A 10,775-nucleotide genomic window follows, 5' to 3' on the forward strand; every position below is an offset into this window, starting at 1 on the left:
TAGAATTTGTGTTCCATTTAGGCAAGAGAACGTCAAGATGGGAGATGAATGTATTTAAGTTCTCAGGTACATATTGAATTTGGGATCAGTTTTTGTTTGTATGTGTCCCTGGAGAACACCGACATTCAACAGGCTAAAGCAATTGAATTCCTATTTTAATTGATGTGAGGAAAACTGCCCAAAGTTTATGTAAATCTTTGAAAATCCAGTGCATTTAAGGAGCTAAACTCAAATCCCTCAAGCATTAGAATATGCTGCTTATCCCTGAAAATATCCTGAGTGTGGATTAGGGGAAGGACACACTGTTGATGGTAGATTGTGGAGCACAATGGTCAAGAAAGAATCCTTGAGATGTTTTATGGTGCAAAAAAGGAGTTTTTGCTATAGCACCGGACGGGGTCGTGGGCAGAGAGCTGCACTGTGATTGTGAGGAGTGACTGATTATGTAGGGTTTTCTATCCTATGGAGGTGAAGGTGACATTAGGGCTCCAGGAAATTGAGTCTATAGGTTCCTGGAGGCCTATCATTAAGATGGTGTTTTTCTTGTAAATCATTAAGACAGTTAACCAAGTAGAGTGTAGTTTCAGGTCCTAAATGACTGTGATCTTTATCAGCTGACCATTTGTTTTTCCCCTGCCTTTGTTCTTAGGCAGTGACTAGTGCCCGAGGAATGTTATATGTATATCCCACCTTATGGCGGTGGTTTGGTGGTGTCCGCTCGTGTTTTGCCCTCAGCTTGCCTAAAGGCTCTCTCGTCAGTGATGCTGTAACCAACTAATGTGAGTTTGCTCCTTGGTGAGTTACAGTAGAGACTACACCAGGGGGAGTCCTCACACAGAGGAAACTATTTGCAACAAGCAAGGAGATCCCAGGGAATAATTTCCAAAGCCCCGACTCGCAGCAGGGGTGAGTGGGTTCCTTTTCTTTAGGGTTCGGATGAATATCCAGAAAGGAGAATTTTTTCCTCATATGTAGAGGTGAGCATAAGGTTTCACATGCATCTTTTTTTTTTTTTTAAGATTTATTTATTTTAGAGAGGGCATGAGTGGGGGGGGGGCGGGCGGCAGAGGGAGAGGGACAGGGAGAATCCTCAGGTAGACTGCCCTCTGAGTCCGATGCAGGGCTCCATCCCAGGACCCTGAGATCATCACCTAAGCTTAAATGAGGAGTCCTCTGCTTAACCGACTGAGCCACCCAGGCGCCCCAAGGTTGCCCTTGCGTCCTAAGGAAACATGACTGTACGTACAGTGTGTGGTAATGAGGCTTGTGCTCCTTGAACTCATGACCGTGAGATCAAGGCCTGAGCTGAAATCAAGAGTTGGTCGCTTAAGGGACTGAGCCACCCAGGCACCCCTATTTATTCTTTATTTTTAATTTTTTAAAAGATTTTATTGGGGGGGAGGGGGCCGAGGGAGAAACAGACTCCCCACTGAGCAGGGAGCCCGATTCGGGACTCATCCCAGGACCCTGAGATCATGACTCGGGCAGATGGCAGACGCCCAACACCCTGAGCCACCCAGGCGCCCCGGGGCGGAGATTTCAACATTACAGTGAAGTAGAGGTAACTGTTGGCCACTCCACGGTAGGCTGCTCAGGTGTCAATCTCAGATTGTCTAGGCCCCTGGAGCTCTTGTTCTTGTTTGCCGTAAAAGATAAAGTTCACGTTCCTGTGACGAAAGGGTGGGGTTCAGAGGACATCTTGCTGGTGACACTTTTACAAACCTCGTTGACGCTATGGGGCACAGTTTCAATCCTGCAAAAACAACTCAAGGGTGTGCGTTAGGTCAGTCTTTCCGTTTGAAACAGCGCTGGGAGTTGTACCATTGACTTGTCCCTGTCGCGGTTAGGCCATTTCCTGGCAGGTAGAGACCGTCCACTTTTGCGTTCCTTCTGTTCCCTTAAAACCCTTAACTACTGAAGTTTTTGCATTTCTTTGTATTAACACCTCCTAGGAAGTACGGCCAGAGGTGTGCTAGGGCAAGTAGAGCTGGTAAGGCACAGATCCCAGAAAATAGCTACGGGCCTAAAATAACTTCTCTTCACCTGGAAACTGTGTTCTCGTCTTTTGCTGGGGACCCGTAACTGTCTGCTTACGATGCCGTGTTCTTTTACTTAGAGATTTGAAAATGTTCTTTTCTTTTTTTTTTTTTTTTAAAGATTTTATTTATTTATTTGACAGAGACAGAGACAGCCAGCGAGAGAGGGAACACAGGCAGGGGGAGTGGGAGAGGAAGAAGCAGGCTCATAGCGGAGGAGCCTGACGTGGGGCTCGATCCCACAACGCCGGGATCACGCCATGAGCCGAAGGCAGACGCCCAACCGCTGTGCCACCCAGGCGCCCCTGAAAATGTTCTTTGTATGGTTTACACTTTTGTAATTGCTAGTGTTTAAAGAAATTCTAGGACGTCTGGGTGGCTCAGTTGGTTAAGCGTCTGCCTTCAGCTCAGGGCCTGATTCCAGGGTCCTGGGATCCAGCCCCTCGGCGCTCCTTGCTCGGCGGGAAACCCGCTTCTTCCTGCCTGCCGCTCCCCCTGCTTGTGCCTTCTCTCTCTCTTTCTCTGACAAATAAAATTTAAGAAAAAATAAATTCAATCTTAGAATAGTTTCCAATGTACAAATGTTCTGGGTAAAAAAAAAACTAGTAAATAGTATATCATGGTATATACGTTTCTCTGTTTATTTTAAATAAATCTGTTAGCTAAGGAAACTTGCTGCCCGTACATCCTGGGCCCCTCCCACACGGTTACTCCAGGCCCCTTCAGATACACAGTGTGGATCATTTGTTGAACTTTGTTAGTGGTCTCCTTATATAAAAACAAGCCATTGCAAATGCACATTTTTCTTATCTGTGTTTGTCCTTGTAATGAACAGTTGGACTCACATTTCTTGTTGTTTGCTGACAGCTGAAGCCTGCCCCCGTCTCTGAACTGTGCCCCCAACCTGGAAGCTCCCCCCTCTGGCACTGACTTCAGATTCGAATCACCCAGACCCCTGCCAGGGTGCCGAACTTTTGCTCTGCCCCACCCCCAACCACAGCGAAACCCAGAGCAGGTGGGTACCTTTGCTTGCGTTCCAGCCATTTCAGAGCTGGTTGAGAGGCCCACCCTCCCCAGAGCTCTGTATTATGTAAGTCCCAGGCTTCCCCCATCCTCTCAAGGTGTGTGTGTGTGCCACATGGGTGCATTCTTCAGGTGGGAACCACACGTCTGCAGGTGACTACAATAACTGGCTCCTGGAGCGGTAGGTCCTGACATGACCGCCACCCTGGGTCTGCTTCTCTTGCTCTGACTTGCTCGCCTGCTCTGTGGTCTAAGGGCGGCCTGCACTGTCGTGCGCTGGGGAGTTTGGTGCTGTGACCTGTGCTGCCCGTGTCACAAGGGTGACCTACCCAAGCCTCAGTTCTGAGTTCAGCCTACCAGAGTCAGCCATTAGGAGAATCCCTAGGCCTGTGGGAGCAGGAGTGTGACTGGGAGTAGGACTGGGGCTCTCCTCAGAGTGTTCCTGGGTCGATGTCTTTGCTTGTTGGCCCCACACACCTGAGGGTGGGGTGGCAGAGGGGACTCTATCCTGTGCAAGGGGAGGGGGGCTGGGTGGTCACTCCTGAAATACCCGTCATTGAGTTAGAGAAAGAGAAGAGAGGGTGAACGGCAGCCAGTAGCTGGTGGGCTGAGTCCACACCCCTAACCCCAGGGACCCTTCAGTCCCTCTGCTGCCACCCCTGCCTCTACTGCAGCAAAGATCCGGAGCTTCAAGTTTAGGGGACAACACTCATGGTCCCCCTGTGGCTCAGCAAACCCTATAAAGCCACCAGTTGTCACGCAGGAGGCTCCTAACCCTGCCAGCGCTGCTTTGAGGCCTCTGGAGGAGCAAACGTGTAATCCCAGAGTGGAGAGTATGTCCAGGGATGGAAAAAAAGAAAACTGGAGAGGAAGCAAAAGAAAAAAGTGTTGAAACCAAAGTCCAAAATCTGGCCAATTGGAAATCCAGCCTGCACTGGAAGAATGTACACAATGAGAAGGATAAAAGTACACTGGTGGCCTTTGGGCCTCTACAACACGGGCTCTGGATTAATCTTGCCATCTGCTGTCATATGTTAATTTAGGAATCTTCATGCAAATAATCAATACTGACGTTCAACTTGCAGTTATACCTGGGGACGCTACTAAGTTTTAGCAAGATACCCCGATATATCTCTGAGGAGTTCCTGAATGTAAAACAGGAGACAAAAGGGTATGCCGTGCCTTAATCATCAGAAAACTATTGTCTCAACTGCCCGTGGTCATAACCCCGCGTCCGGAAATACCGTACACCAAGCAAAGAACGTCTGAACCAACGAGCCGTGAATTAAATATAAATGAAGTCTTTGGCACTTCCCGATTTTCTTGAAAATAATGGGACTCTCTGGACTTTATCGCACCCCTACCCCCACCGCCCAGCAAAATTACTTAATAAGATTGAAAACTATTTTATCGCACCTGTAAAGAAGTGGTTGGTGCCTGAGCCGAAGTCGTCATGTTCTTAAACCCAGAAAAAATGGGTGACACCTCAGAGGGGATTGTCGCAATTGTGAGGTTGTGGTCACACAAACGACCCCTGTTCCCAGGCCCCGGGATTGCTGAAATGACCACACCCCATAGCCTGCCCTCACGGATTTGGCGGGGCCTGCTGTGTTCCGTGCCTGTCTCGGCAGCACTGGCCTCACAATGCAGTTGCCTTCACCTCGAGCTGCGCACCTCTGAGCTGCGGCCACCTTTCCCTGGGAGCAGAGGTACGAGTGACATTCCATTAAGGACCTCCTCCCCCGAGGACGTTTGGTTGTCATGCCTACAGGATGTACAAAGATGGGAAAAAAGGAGCTGGCGAAAAGCAGACGGGCCATCAGTGTGCAGTGTAAGAGGCCCTGCCACCGCGGCCAAGTTCCTGCTATGATTTGGTAAACAGGGGGCAGCTGTACCACCGCCTTCGGGGTGCCGTGAAGAAGCAGTACACACGCATCTTTTAGGTTCTTCGGACATTTGGGAGGTAACCTATTCCTTGTTTATAAATTTTACTTGAGGGGCGCCTGGGTGGGTCAGTCGATTAAGTGTCGGCCTTTGGCTCAGGTCATGCTCCCGGGGTCCTGGGAATCGAGCTCTGCGGAGGGCTCGTTGCCCAGCGGGGGGCCTGCTTCTCTCTCTCCCTCTACCTGCCGCACCCCCTGCTTGTGCTCTCTTTCTCTCTCTCTCTGTCAAATAAATTAATAAAATCTTAAATAAATTTTACTTGAGCCTCTTTATGCTGTTATATGCAAATTAGCCCACTTTGAATGAGCCCTCCGCCCCCCCCCCTCGCAACTGCAGAAGGCTCTAGACTGTTTAAACTGCCATACTCCTGTTAGTGCCCTCAGGTTCTCCTTCACCAGAGAGGCTCCAGTGACCTCCCATGGCTCTGGAGTTACGCATGTGGCTTTAAGTTGTCTGTAGGCTTCTGATGCAAGAACCTGCCGTTTTCGGCCCACACTACATGCCATTAGCGCTGCAGTTTCCACCAGGTACCGGGCTTTCCTGACAAGAGAGGTTCTCCCAGGCCCTGAGCATGTGACCCTCCATCCAGTTATCCATTATACATTAGGTCCTGGAAACAGCAACCCATGAGCTCAGCACGGCTACTGAGACCTCCTTGAGACACAGTGGAACCAAACCTGAGCCTTCTGGCATACCCCGCCACGGGAGGGGATGGCCTCCCCTCTCCTCGGTGCCCTGCTAGGTGCCGTTGTGCTGGAAGAGGTCGCCCCTGTCCCAGACCCGTTGGCTCCTCGGGGGAGCTCCTTGGGTTTAACTGAGTGAACTGCAGTGGGGAGTTTATCTTTTTGGATGACATCACCACATCCGTACAGGATGGAGCTCAGTGAGATTTGCTGCTTTTTATCACTTAATTGGGACATCCTTGATAAAGAATGGGGTCCAAACATAACCCAAACGTCCCAAAGTAACAAACATCAGTCGGTGATATTGTTTTAAAACTTCTTTGATAAATTAGAAAAGTGGTAAGAAAAATGATCAGTTAATTAAACTATGACTAACAAAATTTTTTGAAGTTCCCTTCTGAGTTTCTATTCTCTTAATGATAATGGTCATGGAAACAGAATATTGCATTACAAAAATTGCTTCCAGTTCTTCAATTGCCTTACAAATAGTAAAATACTATACTTCTATTCTTGTGACAGCTTCCCCTTTTTTCCCTAACTTTATTATGACATAAGTGACAAATAAAATTTGCATATATTTAAGGTGTACAATGTGATGATACACACATACACTGTGAAATGATTACCACAATCAAGCTAATTAACATATCTATGTTTCCGTTAAAAAAAAAAAAGACAAATAATGGCTGAAGATGTCCCAAATCTTGGCAGAGATGTGGCCACCGTGGTAAATGAAGTCAGATGTCGCCAGACAGGTTCAACCCCAACCAAAGAAGACGCCATGGATGCATTATAATCAAATCATCAAAAATCAAGACAGAATTTCGAAAGTAGCAAGAGGAAAGTGACTCATCACATACAAAGGAATCCCAGTTAGACTATCAGTGTATTACTCAGTAGAAACCCTCCTTACAAGCCAGAACAGAATTGGGTGCTATATTCAAAGTGCTGAAAGAAAGAAACAACCAAGAATGCTTTTCCTAGTAAAGCTGTCCTTCAGAAATGAAGGGAAGATAAAGACTTTCCCAGACAAACAATCGTTGAGGGAGTTTTATCATCAGTAGACCTGCCTTAGGAGAAATGCTATAGGGAATTTTTCAAGTTTAAATGAATGGATGCTAATTAGCAACATGAAAAAAATGTGGAAGTATGAAACTAACTGGACAAACTTTTTGTTTTGTTTAAGGATTTGATTTTTTTTTTAATATTTTATTTATTTATTTATTTGACAGAGATAGACAGCCAGCGAGAGAGGGAACACAAGCAGGGGGAGTGGGAGAGGAAGAAGCAGGCTCATAGTGGAGGAGCCTGATGTGGGGCTCGATCCCATAACGCCAGGATCACGCCCTGAGCCGAAGGCAGACGCTTAACAACTGAGCCACCCAGGCGCCCCAAGGATTTGATTTTTAAAAAGATTTATGTATGGGTGGGGGAGAGAGAGAATGTCCAGGGGAGGGGCAGAGGGAGAGGGAGAGAGCAAGACTCACAGACTCCCTGATGAGCACAGAGCCTGAAGTGGGGCTCCATCTCATGACCCTGAGATCATGACCTGAGCCGAAATCGAGTCAGATGCTCAACTGACTGAGCCACCCAGGTGCCCCTTAAAGATTTGATTTTTAAGTAATCTCTACACCCAACATGGGGTGAGAACTTACAGCCCTGAGATCAAAAGTTGCATGTTCCACTGACTGAGTCAGCCAGGCACCCCTATTTTTTGTTTGTTTGTTTTTTAAGTAGGTTCCATGACCAGGTGGAGCCCAATGTGGGGCTTGAACTCACAACCCTGAGATCAAGATCTGAACCGAGATCAGGAGTTGGACACTTAACTGACTGAGCCACCCAGGCGCCCCCCCTGTTTTTGTTTCTAAGATAAACCAAATTGACAACCTTTGGCTAGACTGAGAAAAAAATATTGAAGATTCAGATGACTGAAATCAGAAATGCAAGAGGAGAAACTAACGGACATCACAGAAATACAAAGGATGATCAGAAACTATAATGCAAACCAATTGAGTAATCTAAAATAATTGGCTAAATTCCTCAAAACATACAACCTATCAAGACTGAATCATGAAGAACCAGAAAATCTTAGCAGACCAATAATGAGTAAGGAAATTGAATCACCAATAAAGTCCCAACAGAGAAAAGCCCAGGACTAAATGGCTTCATTGGTGAATCCTACCAAACATTTAAAGAGGAATTAATACCAATCCTTCCTAAACTCTTGCAAAAACTGAAGTGGAAGGAACAACACTTCTTTTTTTTTTTTTTTTTAAGATTTTCTTTATTTATTAGAGAGAGAGCAGAGCGAGAGTGAGAGAGCACAAGCAGGGGCAGAGGGAGAAGCAGATTCCCCACTGAGCGGGGAGCCCGACGTGGGGCTCAATCCCAGGACTCTGGGATCCTGACCTGGGCCGAAGACAGACGCTTAACCACCGAGCCACCCAGGCGCCCCAGGAACAACACTTCTAAACTCATTTTACCAGGCCAGCACTACCCTGATACCAAAGCTGGACAAATCCATGAGATACACCACATTAACTGAATGGAGGAAGACAGTGATCCTCTTAATAGAGCAGAAGAAGCCTTTGACAAAACTCAACACCCTTTCATGTTAAAATTTCCCCACAAATTTAGTATTGAAGAAACTTCTATAGATTCTGCTTTAAGTGAATTCCTGCAGTATTCTTTCTGTGTCTGACTTATTTCACTCAGCATACCGTCCTCCAGATTCAACAAGGAGATGTCAGGATCTCCTTGCTCTGTAAGGCTGTTCCTTTGTATATGTACACACCCCATTTTCTTTCACCAGTCCTCTGGCAACACGTAGGTTGTCCCCATAGCCTGACTATGATGTGCAGTACTGCAGTGAACACGGGCATACGGCGTCTTTTCAAAAATAGCAAGTGTTGGTGAGATGTGGAGAAAACGGAACCCTCGTGCACGGGTGGTGGGAATGTAAATGGGTGCAGCCATGTCGAAAATTGGAGGTTTCTCAAAAAATTACAAATAGAGCTACCATACAATCCAGGAATTTCATTTCTGGGTATTTACCCAAAGAAAGTGAAAATGCTAGTTTGGAAAGGTATGTGCACCCTACGTTCATTGCATTATTTGCAGTAGTGAAGATATGGAAGTAAACTAAGTATCCACTGATAGATGAATAAAGGAGACGTGACAGATAAAAAATGGAAGTCTCGTTCCCACCAGTCACCATACAAAATTATTACAATATCATTGACTATGTTCCCAATGCTTTGCTTTACATCCCTGTGACTTAATGTATTTTATAACTGGAATTTTGTAAACCTCTTAATCCCCTTTACTGATTCCATCAGTCATCCTACCCTCTTCCCTTGTGGCAACCACCAGTTTGTCCTCTGTATATATATTTCTGTTTTGTTTTCTTTGTTTTGTTTTTTAGGTTCCACATACACATGAAATCATGTGGTATTTGTCTTTGTCTGACTTATTTCACTTAGTATAATACCTTTTAGGTTTACCCATGTTGTCACACGTGGCAAGATTTTATTCTTTTTTTCTGGGTAAGTAATATTCCTTTTTGTCTTTCTGATACTAGCCATTCTGAGATATGTGAGGTGATATCTCATTGTGGTTTTGATTTGTGTTTCCCTGATGATTAGTGATGCTAAGTATCTGTTTGGGCGTCTGTTGGCCATATGTGTGTCTTCTTTGGTCAAATGTCTCTTCAGATTCTTTGCCCATTTTTATATTTTTTATTTTTTAAAATATTTGTTTGTGAGAGAGACAGCACAAGCAGGGGGAGCAGCAGCCAGAGGGAGAAGCAGGCTCCCCGCTGAGCAAGGAGCCCAGTACGGGACTGGATCCCAGGCAGATGCTTTACTGACTGAGCCACCCAGGTGTCCCCCTTTGCCCATTTTTAAATCAGATTTTTTTGGTGTTGAGCTGCATGAGTTTTTCATTTTGTTTAGATTTTATTATTTATTTGAGTGACAGAGGGAGCACGAGAGACAGCACATGAGCAGGGGCAGAGGGAGAGGGAGAAGCAGGCTCTCCTGCTGAGCAGGGAGCTCAACGCAAAGTTCAATCCCAGGACCCTGGGATCATGACCTGAGCTGAAGGCAGATGCTTAACTGACCGAGCCACCCAGGAACCCCAAGTTGTAAAAGTTCTTTATATATTTTAGATATTAACTACTTCTTTGATATATCATTTGCAAATATTTTCTCTCATTCAGTAGTTTGCCTTTTCATGCCTTTGATGGTTCCCTTTGTTGTAAAAATCTTTTTACTTTCATGTAGTCCTACTTGTTGACTTTTGCTTTTGGTGCCCTTGCCTGAGGAGACATCCAAAAAGATACTGCTGAGCCCAATGTCCAAGATTTACAGCTCATGTTTTTTTTAGGAGTTTTAGTTTCAGGTCTTACCATTTAGGTCTTTAATGTATTTTGGGTTTATTATTGTATGTGGTGTAAGAAAGTGGTCTGGTTTCATTCTTTTGCATGTTGCTGTCCAGTTTTCCCACCACCATTTATTGTCTTTTCCTCATTATATATTCTTGCCTCCTTTGTCATAGATTAATTGACTAAGTATGGGTTTATTTCTGGCCTGTATTCTGTTCCATTGATCTCTCTGTCTTCATGCTAGTGCTATACTGTTTTGATTACTCTAGCTCCATGGTAGAATTTGAAATCTGGGAGCATGATACCTCCAGCTTTGTTAATTCTCAAGATTTCCTTGGCTATTCAGAGTCTTTTGTGGTTCCATAAAATTTTAGGATTATTTGTTCTAGTTCTGTGAAAAATGCCAAAAATGCTATTGGTATTTTGATAGAAATTGCACTTATTCTGTAGATTGCATTGGGTAGTATTGACATTTTAATAATATGAATTCTTCCAATTCATGAGCATGGTATAGTATTCCATTTATTTGTGTCAGCTTATGCTTCTTTCATCAGTTTCTTATAGTTTTTAGAGTACAGGTCTTTCACCTTCTTGGTTAAAATTATTCTTAGGTCTTTTTATTTCTTCAGATACAATAGCAAATGGAATTGTTAATTTCTTTTTTTGATAGTTATTGTATAGAAATGCAACAGATTGTATATTAAT

The sequence above is a fragment of the Ursus americanus genome, chromosome 14 (genome assembly GCF_024610735.1).
Source record: "Ursus americanus isolate L20-20 chromosome 14, mUrsAme1.1.p, whole genome shotgun sequence".
In the NCBI taxonomy this organism is placed as follows: domain Eukaryota; kingdom Metazoa; phylum Chordata; class Mammalia; order Carnivora; family Ursidae; genus Ursus; species Ursus americanus.